At 36.1% G+C, this 21,294-nt stretch overlaps 1 pseudogene; it reads left to right on the top strand.

Annotated features, from left to right (window-relative positions):
* Positions 1-892: 892 nt before the first annotated feature.
* Positions 893-1,950, top strand: LOC110204125 (immunoglobulin heavy variable 3-23 pseudogene; annotated as a pseudogene).
* The last annotated feature ends 19,344 nt before the right edge of the window (positions 1,951-21,294 follow it).

Below are 21,294 nucleotides of genomic sequence, written 5' to 3'. Positions count from 1 at the left end.
AACAAAATTTAACTATATTCTATAAGCTGCTTTAAATTGTTCCTTTTCCTACAAGATATGTAGCAATCACAGAATTCAAATGTAAGGTCTGTACTAGGGGAAGAAAATAAAACAGAAAGAAACAGAGAAAAGTCAGGTCATGCTTTACAACATATAAAACTTGACAGTCTCAAAGCCTGACTGGAGGATAACTTAGGTAAAAATACAAACCAGCATTCTAATGGTCCCTGATGAGAATTACTTCTTCCCCAGTAAGTAAAGTATGAATGTAAATTGGACACAAGACAAAAAAATGTCTCGGCTGACATCACTGTATAGAGTAGGTTGCAGCAGATTCGGTTGCTCTGCTATGGAGGTCTCTGCAATCTGAGGCTCAGGCTATACCTTTCCCCAGATACTATAGAAGACATAAATATTCCCCAGGGGATGTGGTGTCACTGTGTCACCACACACAGTGAGTCTTGAGAAACAAAACATGGGACTTCTTGGAGTATCCTTGAGACGCAGGGGCTTTCTCATTCCTGACCATTTCGTGCCTCAATTCCTCCAGCTCAGAGGGATGTGAGCTTGGTGTGCTGTTAAGATTTTTAACACCAGCTCTCCAGGGGAGAAAAATGAATGCACTATGAACTTTTAAGTTTAATCTACATTATTAACTTTTTTCTCTATCCTATTGTTGTCTAAACAATGCAAAAATCAATTAAAGACAATCCCTGATTTTGAGTGTCTGCTGATTTCTGAAGTATAAGTGCTCAGTTGAAAACTTCACAATGACCCCTCTCATGCCAACACAGCATAATCTGGATATAAGGGACCTTGAATGGGTTTGGTGGTACATAGAGCACGTAGAATCTAATTACAAAGAGAATGAACAAAAAGTAGCTCTGTCAGCATGCGTAAGTGGCAAGAGTAAGCTCAGAAATTCCACAATAACCATCTTAAGGTAGATACAATATCTGCTGAAGATAAAAAACGACAAAAAGCTGAGAGTGCTTTCCTAATTAGAAATGGCATTGAGACAAGCTGGGAAAATAACAGCAACATAGAAAAGCCTAATGAGCAATCTCTTGGTACTGAAGGTAGATTGGAGTGATGGAGAAGGATAGACACTGAGTCCTTACCAATAATATTTGGATTCTTAGTGTCACTAACCTTCCCCTGGATTTTAGAACTAATTTTGAGGGAAACCTCCCTGCAGCTCAGAGATGGGGACTCATCCCACTGCGAGGCAGTTGCTCTTCCTCACACTAAACAGAGGAAGACATGCAAATTGGGCTCCTTCCTCTAGGGATGAAAACCAGAAAAACCTGTGTCTGCAGATCTGGGAGAGGAGCTTTTCTTCTGTGTGGACTTTCTGTCCTAAGAACTGACACTGTGGGGCCTGAACAATGAGTTTTGGACAGAATGGAATTTTCATTCTGACTCTTTTACGAGGTAGTTTTTTCTTTTGTTTTTTTTTGACCAAGGATACACTCTTTGAAGTAGTGTATTTGTGTGACTATTGTCTTCAATGACTCTTTGTTTGCAGGTGTCCATTGTGAGGTTCACCTGGTAGAGTCTGAGGGTGGTGTGAGACAGCCTGGAGGATCTCTTTCCCTCTCCTGCAAACCTTCTGGATTCACCTTCAGCATCTATTACATTAGCTGGGTCCTCCAGGCTCCAGGGAAGGGACTCGAGTGGCACGCATCTATTTATAGTAACGTAGGAAAAACATTCTATGCAGACTCTGTGAAAGGCAGATTCACCATCTCCCTGAACTACAGCAACGACGTGCTGCATCTGCAAATGAATTCCCTTAAAGCTGAGGACACAGCCATGTATTACTGTGCAAGAGACACAGTGAGAAAAAGGAGTACGAGAGCACACATAAAACTCCTCATTCAGACAGGCCACATGGAGAGTGACTTAGAGAGAGAACTCAAGAACACGGAGTACAAGGAGACCACTTAGAATAACAGATGAAGCATGAGGCTGCAAAATTTGAAGAATCAGGCTGACAAAGTTTTCAAGGTCTGTGGATTCTTCCTAATTCACAGTGAACATCTAACCCTTTCTATCTATCTATCTATCTATCTATCTATCTATCTATCTATCTATCTATCTATCCTATCTATCTATCTAATTTCCTTTGTGTTCCTGAGAATCTTTCCTATTTCTGTTGCTTGCAGCTATAGAGGGAAGATGTATCCCTTTAATGGTTTATATGTTTTGTCCACGGTGACTAATTTCTTTGTAGTTGTGAAACATGACACAGATCAGGTATTATTGAACATTTATTATGTATCCCATAGCATTTTCATACACGTGCATGTGGAAAACATACCTACCTGCATGTACATTCAATATATAAGTATATGTGTTTATACACTAACATATCTGTTATGTAGATGATCCTCCCAATGTGTATGTATGCAGATCAGCATGTGTGTGTGTGTGTATTTATATATATCCCATGTATATTCATACGTATAACAGAAGATCATGACGCTTTAATTGGAGGGAATCAGCAGTTTCTTTTCAATCAGACCTCACATAATATCAACATTGTATTCCTTTATATTTTTCTTTAATCATGGATTTTAGGTAGTCCAATAATTCTTAAATTATCTCCCCTCAATCTCTTTTCCACATCAGTTGCTTTTCTGATTAACTATTTCACATTTTCTTCTATTTTTTTTACACTTTTCATTCTGTTCTATTTTTTCTTCATGTTTCATGAGTCTCATGCACTTTTGAGAGTCCCTTGAATAGGAAGGCGGCCAAATGAATCAATATTTAAAATATTAGTTCAGGCTTTTACCTATAAGGTGAAATACAAAAACTAATGCTTAAATACTTTGGCCACATGATATATATGATGACATTCATTGGAAAAGATTTTGATCTTGGGAAAGACTGAGAGCAAATGGAATAGGGGATGACAGAGAATGAGATGAATAGATATTGTCATGTAAAAAATGAGCAACAACTTGGAGAGAGTTTGAAAGATAGCAGAGAAGGATCTGGTGTGCTTTGCCCATGGAGCATGAAGAGTTGGACATGACTGAATAGCTGAACAATGGTTAAATTGGTGAGAATTTATGAGATGACCAAATAACGTATGATGGACAAAGAAAAGAAGAGAGCATAGGGCAGAACCCCATGCAATTCCCGTGATGAGATGACATGATCTGTATGATGATCCAACAAAGGAGGGAGGAGAAGAGAACTCAGATAAACAGGGTAAGAACCAAGAGTGGTGTCCCAAAAACCTAAAAAGAAGAAAGTAACAAGGAGAAAAGAGTGCTCGTGTCAAAGCAACAGAGAGGTCAAACAGAATGAGGATTGAAAAAAAGTGACCTCATCGCATGAGACAGGAATAAAGGAGATAATTGTTGATGGCATATTAGTGATATGAAATGAAAGAGAGAGGAGAAGAGGGAATTAGCAGAGAATGGCCTCAGTTTTTATTTATTTTGCTGTTGATTTTCTGCACTAAAGAAAGTAATGCAAAAAATATTAGTAATGCACATCAAATTTAAAACTTTTCTAAGTGCATAATTTTTTGGGGCAGAAGGATGCTTGTTAAACATTTTCTAGCATATAATTGGTTCAAAATGTCTTTAATTTTCGAATTCTGTCTTCAGAACCTCAAGGTTTCAACCTGAATCTGAGGCAACTCGGTACGCAGTGGATAGAGTGCTCAGCCTGGAGTTAGGAAGACCTGAATTCAGATCTGGGCTCAGTCACTTACTACCTGTTAATAGTCATTTAGTTTACTACCCTTGACAAGTCATTTATCTTTCATTTACCTCAGTTTCCACATGTGTATAAGAGGGATAATAACAGCACCTACCTTCCAGGTTTGTTGTGAGGATTAAATCAAATAGTTGTAAATTACTTTGTATAGTGCCTGGTACACAGTAAGTTTGATATAAATGTTAAGTATTATTGTTATTATCTGTATTTTTCCTCTGGTATGAAGTATCAACTCTGAAAACAAATGACTGAAGAATTATAAAGGTTTTGCAACTGCTGTTAATTATAAAAATACTAAAGGGCTCACTCAGGTGATTACAAGCACAGTTAACTCTGAAAAATAAAATGAAATAAAAGCAAAACCAGTGGTCATAAGCAAAAAGCTTTCTATATTCCACTGGAGGATGGAAACTAGCCCCATGAGCTGAGGTTTCCTCTAGGAGGAGATCCAAGGAAGTGATGCTAAACCTTGATATATGTAGTTGTAGTAGACAAAGAATAGAACAATGCGGTCAGCAACAGTAGAGAGGCAAGGTTGTCTAGTGACAAAAAGTCCATTCTTAGCAGGGCTTCATGCCTGGGCCTGTTGGTGCTTGCCTGAACTTAGGAATCATCACTTCTGCCATTCAGTTGCAGCAGAGTTCATGCAGAGGGTGAGCACAAAGGACTGTTGTTATGGTATTCTCAAGACAGAGCTTTCTTGTTGGTCCTTAGCTCTGGAAAACAGGGTGTCTCCTAATAGTGAAAAAAGAGGGGAGTAACAAAAAAAGAAGGGTGTTTTTGGCATGGGGATACTGACAGAAGGAGGAAAACCAGTAATTCTGGTTCCTTGGAGTCTTTCAGAGTGCTAGTAAAAGTGACACAGTACATACTATAGCGTCTGATTTGTTGGTTTTTTTTTCATTTCCTTTTATAACACAAAGATATGTTTACTGTGAAGAATTTTCCTATGCTATCTTTCGTTTTAAACGTAAAAGAATTCATGATCTTTATTAGAGAATGTTTGAGTGTATTTATACTAGTATATATCCCATAGTATATATCCTATAGTATATAGGGAGGAATCAGCATTTTTCTAGACTTGTCTAGGCAACATAATGAGCAGGAAGAGACCCATTGAGATTACATCTTAATGTCCTTTTGAAAAAATACTGAACTTTGAAAGAAAAGGGGACAGGGAAGCTCCGAGTTTCCAAGATAATGATTACTAAGAAAAATCATTTGTCACATTCCCCCATCTGGTTCTAATGAGAGGTGTAGCCTTCTCAATGAATCACTAACTGAAATGGTCAACACTTCATCAAGGGGTTTTGGGGACTTATGACAATAGGGGACAGGGGAAAGAGAACAGCATTTTCAATTTAAAAGGGTAAGCACCCCTTAGTAAGTACAGATGCAGAGACCCCAGGGGAAAAAATAAAAATAAATTGTCCATTTAAGGATTCAGAAGTGTCTTCTCGTACAGCTGTCTTGTGTTCAGGACATCATCTGATGAAGTTTCCTTGTTGGAGTATTGCCAAGTGATCTCCAGCATACTGTCTTCTTAAAAAATCTTGTGGAGAGAACTCCTCTTTCTTTGTTAAAAGTTTCCTACAAAATTGATCTTAATACAATTTTAAATGATCTTGCTAATAACCAGGTCAAATTATGCAAGTTAACTCAGCCTTTATGTCTGTAATATTATAAAATAAAAATTGGAACGTTGACCAAGTGTCATGTTGAAAAACTCAAATGAAAAAAGGAAAATTAGAACCCAGTTTTCATACTTCACAACTTCACTTTATTTCCACCATCAGGAGGATGAGATTCCATTAAGAAATTAATAGCAGAACCCTGTTCATAAAACGATAGACTCTGATACATTGAGTGATCAATTTGAAAACAGTACATATCAATGAATAAATTCCAACTTCTGGTCACTTTCAAATAAATACCCCTAATTAAAGTAGATCCTTGAAGGCATGTGCAGGAATACTTGATTTAACCAAATAATTTTAGCTGAAATTTCCATTTATGGCAAAACTTCAAAGCTCATGGGACATGGTTCATGAAAGAATTTGTGTTGCTTAAATATACATATATATATAACAAGGGTTCTTATAAGGTAGATTTTCATTAATTGGAAAAAAATAGAAGAAAAATGGGTCAAATGTAAGCTCTTCTATTCGTCATTGAAGGCCTTTTACAACTGCCTTTCTACCACTTCTGTAGTTTTACAAAATACTCACTATATCATATTGCTGTTCCATACACAAAACACATCATCTCCTAACTCTACATTTGCATTTCTTTCCCCCCTTGATGGGAATGTACTACTCCTAACCTTCATTTCTTAGAATCCCCAGTTTCCTTCAAGACCAAGTTAAAATGTTAGCTTCTATATAAAGCCTTTTTTGACCCCCTTTCATACTTGTGCCCACATTCCTCACACTGCTATTTTGTATATATCGATGTTGTCTACATCATTAAAATGTAAGATGAGATGCTTGAGGGCAGAAATGATTTCATTTTTGTCTATGTACCTCCCCCACTTAAAAAAGTTTCTGGTGTATAAGCGTTCCTTAATAAATGTTTGATGATTGCCTGATAGATGCATTCTCTTTTTGTTTTTAATCCTGTCACTAGCAAATATGGTTAACTACTTATTATTGTAGATATTTATTGTGTCTCAGTAGAGATGACAAGTGCTGGTAAAAAAAACAGATAGAAACTGTTTATTCCCAATATTTTTCCATTCTCTCTACTCTGCCTCTAACATTGAGCCCCAAAGTTAAAATTTACAAAGTCTATAGAGAAGTCACATCTCCTCTGATCCTTCAAATCAGCATCAAAACATGAAGTTTTCATCCCTACTCCCCAATCCTACAGTTACAGAGACACATATAGTGGACTGGAAGTGATGGTGGCAGTGTTAATTCTTTCAATGGAAGTGTTATGAACTGTGAAGAGCACTGGATTTTTGGGTCATTCCTGAAAAGGAAGCAGTGATTACATAGATTCTGTATGACTTCATACAGAGTAGCTGATATCAGACTAACATAATTTCTATTTTTGACAGAATCAATAAACTAGTATAGAGGGAGTGCTGTGGGTATTGCTTTTCTATATATTAACAAAGTATCTCATACTCTTTTTGTGAGGAACTTGAAAGATATGAATTAGATGATAACACTATTGATTCAGAGCTGATTAGTTGACCTGATTCAAAGAGCAGTTGTCAAGGGTTCAATGTGGCTAGAGATTCCAGTGAAGTGCCCAAAGATTCTTTGTTTTACCCTGTATATTTAGCATATTCATGAATGACTTGATAATACAAAACTGGCAGGAGTAGCTAACATAGTAGATAACCGAGTAAGCATCTAAAACATCCTTAAGTTGATTTTTTTCTTCCTAACTTTTAGAGCAATTTATTTTACTTCTATGGGGATTGTGTTTCCCTTTCATGTAATTGATTTTTGCTCCTCTCCTTCCAGAATGTTTTTCTCTTTTTACATACTTATATTCCCAACCACTTATTCTTTCTTTTTCTCTTTGGTGATATTTACCACCTGGATTTAAGTTTTTCTATGCTGCCAATTTTGTCCGTTATTCAGGAGATAAGTCCAACATTTACCACTCATTTCTTTCTTGCACCATTAGGAAACATTTTACTGTGACTCTATGCTGTCCCTTCCCAAGAGAGCGTGAGAATTCATAGAGCCTTCTGCTGCATCATGTACTGATAAATTTTCTTTTATACTTCAATATTTATTCATTGTTTGATAGTTAGATGTTCTAGTGGCTATCTTTTTTATGTTATTAATATATTCCTTATTGGGTTTATTTGTGAGTTTTCTTCTCATTGAGATCTTTGACAATTTCAATCTTCTTTTCATTATCATTATCTGTCTTTCTATCATCTCTCTCTCTCTCTCTCTCTCTATCTATCTATCTATCTATCTATCTATCAATCTATCTATCACCTTTTAACTCCTTCTGCTTTGATGGTAAATTCCCTTATGTTTAGATATCAGATCTCTGCCTCTTCCAGTACTAGAGAGATTCACTTTTCATTGGCCTGAGGCTTTGCCCATGTGACTTCTGAAGGGAGAAAATGAATGGCATCAACTGGATGTCAGGACCTTTTGCTTTAGACCTGATGGAGTCCTATACGTTTGGCTTCCTATTCAAGTTCCCTCTGTTCCTTAGTTTTCTAGTAGCACAGCATGCTGCCATACTATTCCAAAGAGAGAAAACAATCTAATTTTCAGTATCTCCACCTCTGCTACACAGTTTGGAGCGGGAAGAATTTAGTTCTGTTGTAGCCTTTGGGTCAGGTTTTGCCACTCCTCCAAGGACTTAGGAGCAGGTATGAGAGGGAATTCTGAGGGAACATGTTAAGTATTAGGAATTATAAACCTTTTCTGCTGTTAGTTCATCAATTTGCTGCCTTGTTAGACTGCTTAGCATTTAGATGGTGTCGATAGCTAAAATTGCTGTTACTTCTCATGTATTATTGTTATATTGAAGACATTTGAGGGGTTGTGAGGACTGGAGAAGATAGAGAGTTCTTCATCTTGTTGGTCGCATGACTAAGAATGTCTGATTAGATTTTGATGCAAATTTCTTTATATTCTTGTTGAAGGGAAATCTAAGGACTTTTCCCCTGATATCAGGAATAAATTTGTGATTTCCAATGTAGCATCCCTGTCTTAGCCTACTCCTCCTAGTCACTTTTACAAGTCAGATATTCATGAGGTACCCCAAGTAGTTTGTACATCCACACTCATGGGCCAAAAGCAGTTTATGCAATTAGTTCAAAGTAAGAGAAACGTTATAGTATGAACTTTCTAAGTATAAACATGAGGCACACTTTCCCACAAACACAGACAGAGTCAAGGTGAAGAATGGGTACATGCATAGAACATGCTAGTTGAAAGATACATATGAAGAATACACATGGTGAAGCCAACTCAAGTCTCTGCCACTTTAAGACCTTAACTTCCTTTTTCCTATTTTGAAACTTCCACATTTCTCTTTGTGGAAGAGTATCTTTGCTGGATTGGTCTTATGATTGTACCCCTGGCCAACAGTTTTTCCTTAGCTCAACTTTGGGCAGCAGAGCTGACTCTACCTCTGTTTACAACTGGCTAGATTGCTTTTTTATTTCAACCCAAGTGACATGGCTAATCTACACCTTGCCCATGTAGCATCAGTTGCCTTCATCATATGGACAAGGACCCTACTCTCAGGCTGATTAAAATTGTTCATGTCAACTAAGGAGTAAAAAAAAATAAACATTTCTTTAAATTTCCTTACAAACAGTGAAAGGGGCACTTTTAAGTTTTGTAACCTTTTCTATCTGTGAATAGACACATAGGGTGATCATCTTATGCCTGAAATGTTGAAAAGTCTAAAATCTGAGACCCTTAGGTAGCATGTGTGAAAAAGTGATTTATGGACTCAGCACTCAAAGAGGACTATTCTGAATTTTTCTCTTCCACAGCCATTGAACTCCATCACAACTTAGAGTTGTATTATAAATTATACTTAAATTAGTAAACAATGGAATAAGAAGGAATCACCTCAAATGTAATCAAAACAGCAGGTGAGAAAAAACAAAAAGACATGGCTGAGACCCTACTGCTTTGTGACAAAGATTCCCTGCTATAATGGTGACCAAGAGAGGACTTAGTGGCTTTTCCCCCATGGAATTGAATCCTTCAAAATACTGATGATCTCTAAAAGATCTCTGGATCTAGCTCTCTAAAAGAATAAGGACTCTGAAATTACAAACCCTCTTCTGAAAAAAAAAGGAAAGTGGAAGTGAGAACGAAAAAATGTGGCTGAGTATACAATTAAATCTGCAGTAGTGTGCAGTAGAACTGGATATTCTGGGCATTAAGAACTGTACTTGAAATATGAGGATCTCTTAGATAGCTGAGCCATACTGGCTCCTTAAATCAGACTATTAGGTCAATGTCACAGAGGATAAAATTTCTGTGTCCTATTAAAAAGAACATATCCTTCTGCTGCCAAGGTGTTTCTTGGAGGAGACTTGCAATTTTCTTAATGTACACTGCTGCTTTAGATGAGTGAAATAAAAATATGAGCTGCCTCTAGCAAGGTAGTTGGGAATGTAACTGGATTGTGGATAAATAATTTAAATGAAATGTAATTTTAGATAAAGAGAAACAAAAAGAAGGCTCAGAAAACAGTATAGGTGCCAAGAATCCAGACAAGAGACCCTGAGAATAAAATGATTCACAGGACGGATTCAATCTGTTGACCATTGGAAATGTACGATGGTTGAGAAGCTCTGACAATCAGAAATGAGACTGAGATTGACAAGTTTATCAGGAACACAGAAAGGCCTACTACTACTACTACTAGTCTCAGACCCAAGTGTTTACAGTTATTGAGGTGATGTAGTGTGATTGATACTGAGTCAAAACCATCAGCTCTGGGAGCCTCAGAGTCACCAACATTCCCCAGTGCTTTTTAACCAGTTCTAGGAGAACTTTCTCTCTGAAGTTCAGGAAAGAGGCTCTCCCTGGGAGGAAGAAGATGTTCTTCCTTCTCTTGAATAGAGGAAGACATGCAAATTGGGTACAACCCTACTGGGATGAAAAACAGCCCCAAACCTGTAGGACTAACCTAGAAACTCAACATGAAATTTAAGCTGAACTAGATTTTCCTCTTGATTATTTTCCAAGGTATTTTTCTGGAGAGAGAGGAACAATGTACAGTGGTGACTTAATGGGATTATTGACTTTAATACACTGTCTCTGTATTGCAGGTGTCCCAGCTGTGCAGTCTGGAAGTGATGTGAGACACTGCCGGGTTTTTTGCATCTCTCCTGCAAAGTCTCTGGATTTACTTCAGTAGCTACTGAATGAACTGGGTCCGCCAGGCTCCAGGGAAGGGATTGGAATGGGTTGGAAGAATTAGCACTGGTGGAAGTAGTACATGCTATGCAGACTCTGTGAAAGACTGATTCACCATCTCCAGAGATAATGGCAACAGCATCTTATATCTAGAAATGACTTCCCTTCAGCCTGAGGACACAGCTGTGTATTACTGTGCAAGAGACACAGTGAGAAAAGGAATGTGAGACAGATAAATACTTCCCCTGGTAGGAGGTGAAGTGTCAGTCAGGAAGAATGGACTGAGCTCATGATGCACAAAGTAAAAGATGTATATCCAGGAACAGGTTATAGTGAATTTGTACTTATGGCTTGTGTTGTTTTTTCTTCTATCCCAGGAGAAAGCAACTTTTCCAGTAGGTAGCTATCATTCTTAATGCCTCACTCTCAGTCCCACCTCTACCCCATAATCAATTGGTAGTTTTGTATTGTCCGTTCTACTTTTATCACAAATTACTGTTCTCTCCTTTCCTCCCCAAGGTACTGGAACACCCTGAGGTAGGCCTTTACCAACTGATACCTGGACTATTATGCTAGCTTGATGATTGTTCTCCCAGCCTTAGTACTCTCTTCACTCTAGTTCAGACTAAAGTCAGCTATTAATATCACCTTCCTAAAACATAAATCTGACCATTTTCCCAAGTTCAGTGACTCCAGAATAAAGTATAAGTTCTTTTGGGGCTTTTAAATCCTTTTGTAGCATGGCTCCTTCCTATCTTATTCTACCTTAGTCCTTTCCACATGCTCATCAATCCAATGACACTGATCTCACTGCTGTTCCTTTCACAACAGATTCAGTCTCTCTACTGTGCTTTTTCACTGGCTGGAATTCTGTTCCTCATCCTGCCTCCTTCCCCTTGATGTCCTTAAATCTTACCTAAAATATCCCCCACTTTCTACTTTCCCAATCTTCTCTAGTTGCACCTTTATGCTGAACATATACATATTCATATATACACACACATAGAGACATAGATGGATAGATAGTGTATTACTATTTCAATGTTGTCTCTCTGAATGAGTGACCTCCTCAAAAACAGGTACAATTTTTTTGCCTTTTTTATATCCCCAGTAGTTAGCATTGTGTTTGGCACATAGTAAATGCTCAAGAAATAAATACTTGTTGCTGATTTGACCTTCTATTCCTTTTGGAATTTGGCTCCCCCATATTGCTGAGATTTGCTCTATTTGTGATTTCCATGTTATGTACATAATGAGTAAATTCTCTTACATTTTAACACGCCCTTTTGAGGTAAACAACTTATTGAATATTGTTGTGAGTTAAATTTAACAGAAAGTAAATTAAGGCACCTTTCTCTAAGCAGGAATACATTCTATTATCTGGGCTGGTAACCTGGGAACAAGATGGGTCAACAACTGCCTCAGTCTCCAGCCAAAGATCCCAAGCAAAGAACAGCCTCCCTTGTATAGATTTTGGCAAGTGCAGAACAAAGAATAAGAGAAAAGATGACATCAAGGGCAGAGGTCAACATGACTTTTTCACATAGGTGACATGAGGGGAAAAACACGATTCTTTGGAAATTTGGACTGGTCCTAACACCAACTCTCCTTCTTTCCCATCTATGAGTAAGAAGTGGTTATTTTGAGTTTACTTTCATGTTTGAAGATAATGGTCTAGACTTCTTTGCATAGCAAACCAGATATCCCTGAAGGGTAGCTTGGTGGTGTAACAATATTAGGCCCAATTCCCTTATGGGAAGCCACGTTCCTTCAAGGTTCCCAGAATTCCTTGAGACAGGAATAGCATAGTGATTAGCAAGAGAAGTAGATTTCAAACCTTAACCCTTACAGGTCAGCTGAATTCTGAACTAATTTTAGAGACATAGAACCATAACTAAGTACTCAGTTATAGGGCATAATCAATTAATTGTAAATAAGATCAATAAGAAAATGATACAGGATGTATTTTAATCTTCTCAGTATTATATGCATACAGCAATATCACATGCATTATGCACAGACTAAAAATGCCTCTACATAGAGACCAAAGAGTGTCCTACTCACGACTTAATAGAGTAAAAAATAAGTGTTTGTAGCTTTAGCTGGTGCAAATAATTTCGTTAATCAATGTTGGAGTATTTTTAGGCTTGAAGTATGAAAGGAACTGACTCTACATGAGGAAGTTGTAGGGACTGACTAACCAATAGAATCCCAAAACTATTCAAGAAAATGGGTAAACCCTGCTTGAATGACGTATTAAAAAGGATTTACATTCATTTTATAAGTAAGGAAATTCTAGTTGCTCCTCTCAGGTGCCTTTTCCCCCGACACCTCAGGTTTTTGTACTCAATAGCAATTAGTCACTGCCTCCCCAGCAATGTTGACTCCATTGGCACCAGAAAAGAAATGTTTAGAAAAGTTTTCAATGCGGTCATCATTGCCAACATCTTGGAAAATGAGGATTCAGCTCATCTAAACTTAATGAAAAGAGCTGTGCTTAGTGTTTTGTTTACGAAACTCCATTTCTGATCACCCATTCAGTATTCAAAATGTCTGTTAATGGATGTAGATATTCTGGTACTGACAAACATTTTTGAGCTTTAAAATTTAATATTATTCTTTTTGTACTTAATTTTATTTTATTTTTTCCAATTACATGTAAAGATTGTTTTCAACATTCATTTTTACAAGATTTTGAATTCTGAATTTTTCTCCCTCCCTCCTTTGTAACATATGCAATTATGTTAAACATATTTTCACATTAGTCATATTAAGAAAGAAGAATCAGAACAAAAGGGAAAAAACTAGGACAAAGAAAAAATAGTGAAAATGGTGTACTTTAATCTGCATTCGGACTCTATATTGCTTTCTCTGGAGTTAGACACCATGATTTATCTTGAGTCCTTTGGAAATATCTTGGATCATTGTGTTGCTGAGAAAGCTAAGTCCATCATAGCTGATCATCAAACAATATAGGTATTACTGTGTACAGCTTTCTTCTGGTTCTGCTCACTTTACTTTCTATCAGTTCAAGTAAGTGTTTCAGGTTTTGCTGAAATCATTTTCCTTGTCACTTCTTATAGAACAATAATATTCCTTCATAATCATGTATCAGAGCTTATTTAGCCATTCCCCAGTTCATACATATCACCTCAATTTCCATTTCTTGGCCACAACATAAGGATACCCTTTGATACAACACTACCACTACTAGGTCTATATCCCAATGAGAATACAAAAGGGGAAAGGACCTACTTGTAAAATTTAACTACGTTCTACATAAAGTATGGAATTTTTACTTTCATTTCTAAGAGTATGAAGCAGCAACTGAAAAATGAAAATACAAGTCCTATGCCACTGAAGGAAAAAAAAACATACAAAATTGACATAGTTTAGATTCTATGCATCTTACAAGATTTCACAATCCAATGGCTGATGTGAAAATAATTTGTTTTTATGGAAATGTCCTAATGGACCTAGCAAACCCTTACCCTTACTTTCCCATCTTCACCCCTTCTCCCCCATGGAATAAGAGGACTGACCCACCCACTTTCATACTCAGTACAAAAGAAAGAGAAGGTAATCAAGAGCAGGGAAAAGATACTCTATTGGCAGACTTGGGAGCTCTGAGTAAGGAGAGTGGTGCGTTCATTTGGAAGTTCAGTTCAAAATGCTCTGACAGTTTAGAAGACAAATTCATGCCCCACAAGGGCATAATGTGCTCAAAGTAAGTTGAGGAGTAGGTTATTATAAACTAAAAAGAGAATATAGTAGAAACTCACTTTCTAAATGCTGTAGAAGAAGAAGTGGGGGGTTGGTTTCTTGGGGGTGGCTGTGTCACTGTCCCACCACACATGATGGGCCTATATTAGAAACAGTAAATGTGGTAGAGATACAATGGAAGCTTTCTTTGCATCTCTTGTCCTTTTCATGTTTCATTTCGTCTAGGTGGAAGAGAGATATGAGAGAACATGATTGGCAGTAGAGGTAAATAACAGGTGGATTCCAAATTTAAAAATGAGCAAAGGCACCAGAAGGAAACATGAGAGCCAATGGAGAGGGGCAGATATATAGAGAGAAAAAGTACCCATGAGCAGATTCAATTCAAAATCAAGGATAAGAGAGACTTAGGGTGCTTCCTTAATCAAAAATTGGAAGAGACTCCCTCAGAAAATATCAGTAATAGAAAAAAGCCTAATAAGCATTTTCTTGGTATTGAGAATAATTGGAGTGATGGGAAAGGACAGACCCTGTCTTTTGCATCATCAATATTGCATATTCTTAGTGTGGTAAAATGCCCTTCAGGATTTTAGAAACAGTTCTGGAGGATCCTTGTCTTTGCAGATGAGGGAGAGGACTAACCCCAAAGAGGTGGCAGGTGTTCTTCTTTTTATTGAAGGGATGTGGGAGATATCTTTACTTCGCCTGATTTATTCCTTGCCACTGGACCCAGAGGGCTCTGGAGAAGAAAGTGAGTCTGGTGACTTTGCACAGTCCTCCACCACTTTAATCCAATTCACTTGCAAGTCATGACATCACCTTCCTGATGCCATGGTCCTCTTTGAGAATGAAGGACAAACAAGAGGAATGAATGGAAGAATACATGCAAACTTCTTTTTCCCTTGGAATGAAAACCAGCCCAAATCCTCTAGCTCTAGGAGAGGAACTGCACTCTTGTGTGACTTCTTTTTTATCCTGATGACTGACCTTGTAAAGCCCCCACACTGGGATCTGAGCTGAATTGGATGTTTTTAAAAAATATATTTCACATTCAATTCACAGAGCAAAACAAGCATTTCCATAACACAGTACAATAAAAAACATGATTGCATATAAAACTGCAAATCTACCATGTACAACATGCTATTCCCTCCAAATATAGAATAACATGATCCTGTAAATCATGTAAAATTATCATGTAAATGTAATCAAAAAAAAAATTTTCCCTGGGGATCATCTTGTTGTCATTCTTGTTTTCTGAGAATAATCTTTCTCCTTTCCCCCTTTGCCTAGAGCAATCTATTCCCAAGCTTACTTCTGTTTCTTTAAAATTTATGTTGTCCTCTGATGCTCGCATGCTTGATACAAGCCGTGATGTAATAATAACATGAAATGGCTGGTGATTTCTGGAGCTGAGAAAGACCTCTGGGGCCACCTAGTCTAATCCCTCACAAAGAGAAAACTGAAGGTAAGGTAATTAAAATGATTCTTTGTAGATCACAGTGTCAAAGTGTGAAAGGTAGAATTTGAAACCGAGTCATCTGACTCCAGAGAGCTAGGTCAGTTGGTACAGATTATGGCACAATAATAAGATAAACTTATGGTTAACCCAAAAGAGTATTGGTCTAAATTTATTTAATTTGCTCAAAAAGTTGAGAGGGAGGTTATGTTAAAGTACAAAGAGAACATAATAGAATCTCTCTTTATTAATGCTGAGGAAAAAGAGATGGGGGAGTCAGTTTCTAGGAGAGGCTGGTTTGACATGAAGCAGACTCCTTTTATTGATAAATAGTACAATATCCCCATTAAATTATAGGAAAAATATTACACCACAGAAATTTAGACCATCATGAATTCACTGGGCTAAAAATAAATTAGTTAGTGCTGTGAAGGGAGTAGAGTTAGTGTAAGTACAGATCTGGCATATCTTTCCTTCATGTGATATCTGCTTCCTATAATTTAATTTTGCACTCCATATACCAGGGGCCCATACAGACCAGAGGGAATCTCTGGAAAGTCAGACCCACTGGGCTGCCTGAAGGCAGGAAATGGAAAAAATAATGTGGTGGAATCATCTGACAGAATACTCAGTTTTCCTGTTATAGTTAAACCAAACTACTGACTGTTGACTACCAGAATATGTGGAAACTATTTGCTACCTTTCTTGTCTATGCCCAAAACAAAATAGCTAAGGAAGGGTTAAGTTTATCAATATTAGTCATCGCAGAACATGGCTGTTATTGTGCACAAAGTTCTCTTGGTTCTGCTCATTTTACTCAGCATCAGACCATACAAATCTTTCCAGGTTTTTCTGAATTCAGCATGTTCATCATTTCTTATAGCACAATTAGTATTACATTACATTCATATACCACAACTTGCTCAGTCATTCCTGAATTGATGGGCATCCTCTCAATTTCCAATTCTTTGCCACCACAAAAAGAGCTGCTAAGGATATTTTTGTACACATGGGTCCTTTTCCAATTTGTATAATCTCTTTGGGATACCGCCCTAGAAGTAGTATTGCTGGGTCAAAAAGTATGCAGATTTTTATAGCCCTTTGGGCAAAGTTCCAAATTGTTCTCCAAAATGGTTGAATCATTTCACAACTCCACCAACAATGCATTAGTGCTCCAATTTTCCCACATTTTCTCTAACATTTATCATTTTCCTGTTTTGTCATGTTAGCCAACCTGATAAGTATGAAATGGTACCTTAGAGTTGTTGGTAATATATAGAAATGCCAATGATTTATGTGGGTTTATTTTATAGCCTGAAAGTTTTAAAGTTGTGTATTATTTCAAGTAGTTTTTTACTTGATTATGTAAGTATATCATATCATCTGCAAAGACTCACAGCTTTGTTTCTTCTCTGCCTATTCTAATACCTTCAATTTCTTTTTCTTCTCTCATTGCTAAAGCTAATGTTTCCAGTATGACACTGAATAACAGTAGTGATAATGGACATCCTTGTTTCACTCCTGGTCTTATTGGAAATGCTTGTAGTTTGTCCACATTACATATTATGGTAGGTGAAGGTTTTAGATAAATGCTATTTATTATTTTAAGGAAGACCCCATTTATGACCATGCTTTCTAGTTTTAATAGGAATGGGTTTTATATTTTGCCAAAAGATTTTTCTGCATCCAATGAGATGATCATGTGGTTTCTGTTGGTTATGTTGTTGATGTTCTCAATTATGCTGATAGTTTTCCCAATATTGTACCAGTCCTGCATTCCTTTTATAAATCTTACCTGGTCATACTGTATTATTCTTGTGATAATTGGTGCAATCTCTTTGCTAGTATTTTGTTTAAAATTTTTGCATCTATATTCATTAGAGAAATTGGTCTGTAATTTTCTTTCTGTATTTTGACTCTTCGTGGTTTAGGTATCAGCACCACATTTGTATCATAAAAAGAATTTGGTAAGACTCCTTCTACACCTATTTTCCCAAATAGTCTGTATAGTATTGGAATGAATTGTTTTCTAACTTTTTGATAGAATTCACATGTAAATCCATCTGGCCCTGGAGATTTTTTCCTAGGGAGTTCATCAATGGCTTTTTCAATTTCTTTTTCTGAGTTGGAGTTATTTAAGTATTTTCCTTCCTTTTCTGTTAATCTGGGCAATTTATATTTTTGTAAATATGTATCCATTTCACTAAGATTGTTAAATTTGTTGGCATACAGTTGGGCAAAATAGTTCCTAATTATTGTTTAATTTCCTCTTTCTTGGTGGTAGCATCACTCTTTTCATTTGATACTTGTAATTTGGTTTCCTTCTTTTTTTTAAACTAAATTAATGAAAGGTTTATCCATTGTATTGTTTTTTTTTTCAAAAAAAACAGCTCTTAGTTCTATTTATTGGTTCAATAGTTTTCTTAGTTTCAATTTTCTTAATTTTCCCTTTGGGCTTCAATACTTCTAATTTCATGGTTAATTAAGGATTTTTAATTTGTTTTTTTTCTAGTTTTCTTAATTGTATGCCCAATTCATTGATCTCCTCTTTTTCTATTTTATTCATGTGAGCATTTAGAGATGTAAAACTTCCCCTAAGAACTGCTTTTACTGCAGTCCCTAAGTTTTGGTATGTTGTCTCATTATTGTCATTCTCTTGAATGAAATTATTGATTGTTTCTATGATTTGTTATTTGACCCAATAATTTTTTAGAATTAGATTATTTAGCTTCCAATTATTTTTTAGTCTACTTTCCATATCCTTTTATTACATACAATTTTTATTGCATCATGATCTGAAAAGGATGCATTTAATATTTATGCTTTCTGCATTGTATTGTGAGGTTTTTATGCGGTATTAAGTGGTCAGTTTTTGTGCATGTGCCATGTACCGAGAAAAAAGTACATTCCTTTGTATCCCCATTCAGTTTTCTCCAGAGGTCTATCATACCTAACTTTTGTAATGTTCTATTCACCTCCTGACTTCTTTCTTGTTCATTTTGTTGTTAGTTTTATCTAGTTCAGAGAGGTAGAGGTTGACGTTCCCCACTAGTATAGTTTTGCTGTCTATTTCTTCCTGTAACTCCCTGAACATCGCCTCTAAGAATTTGGATACTTTACCATTTGGTGCCTACATGTTTAGTAATATTACTTTGTTGTCTATGGTATATGTCTATATCCTTTTAGCAGGATGTCGTTTCCTTCCTTATCTCTTTTGATAAGATCTATTTTTGCTTTTCCTTTGTCTGAGATCAGGATTGCTACACATTTTTTTACTTCAGCTGAAGCATAATATATTCTGCTCCAACCTTTTACCTTTACCTTGTATGTGTTACTGTTTTTCAAATGTGTTTCCTGTACAGAACATATTGTAGAATTATGGATTTTAATCCATTCTGCTATCCATTTCTGTTTTATGGGAGAGTTCATCCCATTCATATTTGTAGTTATGATTACTCTCTGTGTCTTTTCTCCATCTGTTTTTCCCTGTGTTTACACTTTTTTTCCTCCTTTCTCCTTTTCCCCCTACTAGTGTTTTGCTTTTTACCAGTGGGTCCTTCTGTCCCTCCTCCCTTCTATTAATGTTTCTCTTTTCTTCCCCTTTACCCTTATTGCTTTTTCTCTCACTTTGATGTGCCCCCCCCATTTTCTTTCACCTTTCCCCTCCTACTGCCTATAGGAGAAGTTAGATTTCTAGCTGATTATGTTATTTGTTTCTGAGCTAAAACTGATGAGAGTAAGTTCAAACAATGCTCATCCCCTCCCTTCTTTCCCTGTGTTCTAATAGGTTTTTGTGTCTTTTCCTGTACTGTATTTTACCCTTGTCTGCCTCCTCCTTTCTCAGTACATTTTCTTAGATCAGGCCAATTGACTTACTTGGATCAATTTAAGTCACTTCATTAGATTTTTTTTTATCATTACATCAAAGCCAACTTATATCCACCCCTTTATGTATACTCCTTTAACATGGTGTAATAACAACACAGTTCTCAAGAGCTGTAAGTGTCTTTCTCCCTTGCGGGCATGTAGACAATTTGCCATTATTAACAACAATGAGCTAATAATGAGTAATGAGGTAATAAAGCTATTTCTTTTTGCAGAAAATGTGATGATGTACTTGGGAAATCACAAAGACTCAGCTAAAAAGTTAGTTGAAACAAGAAATAATTTTAGCACATTAGCAGGATATAAAGTAAATCCATGGAAATCATCAGGACTCCTACATGTAACAAATAAAACCCTGTAGGAAGATATAGTAAAACTAACCCATTTAAAATAACTCTAGACGGTATAAAATATCGGAGAGTACAGTTGTCAAAACAGACTCATGAGCTATATAAAAAAATCATTAAAAACTATTTATACAAATGAAATCTGATTGAAATAATTTGAAAAATAGTAACTATTCATGTGAAGGCAGGGCCAATATAGTGAAAAGGACAATTTTACCCGAACTAATTTATACATTCAATGCCATCCAAATTATATTGCCAAAAATATCCTTACTGAATTAAATAAAATGATAAGTTCATTTCAAAAAAGAAAAAGTCAAGAATATGAAAGGAAAGAATGGGAAAAATGTTAATGAAGGAGATTTGGGTGTGCTGGATCTTAAACTATAGTATAAGGCAGTAATTATCAAAACTATCTGGTACTGATTAAGAAATTCAAATCAGATCCATAGATAAGAATAAGCATGCATTTTACAGCAGCAAATAAGCACAACAATTTTGTATTTGACAAGTATGAAGTCTTAAGATTTGGGGATAAGATTTTGGTAAAACTTTTGAGAAAACAAGAAAGCAGAATGGCAGAAACTGGGCATAGATAATATCTTACACCATTTACCAAAATAAGGTGAAAATGGATATATCACCTAAATATAAAAAGTGATCTTATGAGAAAATGAGAAGGGCATGGAAGCAATTACTTATCAGTCTTAGTGATATTGGATATTGACATTGTACTCATTGACTTATGAATAAACAAGAGATAGAGAGGAAATTTAGGTGTATAATTAATCACTTGATGTTACATTAAATAAAAAATGTTAATTTTTACATTACATGAAATTAATTTAACATAAAGAAAACTATTCACTTTAAATATATTAAATTAAAAAGTATTTTTACAAATAGAACAAATGTAGCCAAGATCAGAAGGAAAACAGAAAGCTGGGGAAAATGTTTTATAGACAATTTATAAGATAAAGGCCTCATATTTAAATATATAAAGAACTTTGTCCAATATATAAGAATATGAGTCATTTCTTAATTGTTAAATGGTGAAAGGACATGAACAGACAATTTTCTGAAGAAGAAATCAAAACAACTTACAATCATATGAACAAAATGATCTAATCATCATTGATTAGAGAATTATAATTAAAACAATCTTGAGATATCATTTTACACCTTCCAAACTGGCTAAAAAAGTAGAAGTGGAAAGCAAGAAATGTTGGAGGGGATATAGAAACATTGGGACACTAATTCATTCTTGGAGGAATTGTGA

This window comes from Phascolarctos cinereus, unplaced genomic scaffold (assembly GCF_003287225.1).
Source record: "Phascolarctos cinereus isolate Bilbo 61053 unplaced genomic scaffold, phaCin_HiC Scaffold_107;HRSCAF=656, whole genome shotgun sequence".
In the NCBI taxonomy this organism is placed as follows: domain Eukaryota; kingdom Metazoa; phylum Chordata; class Mammalia; order Diprotodontia; family Phascolarctidae; genus Phascolarctos; species Phascolarctos cinereus.
The sequence above is the reverse complement of the archived record's forward strand: the minus strand, read 5'-3'. Positions and strand labels throughout refer to the sequence as shown.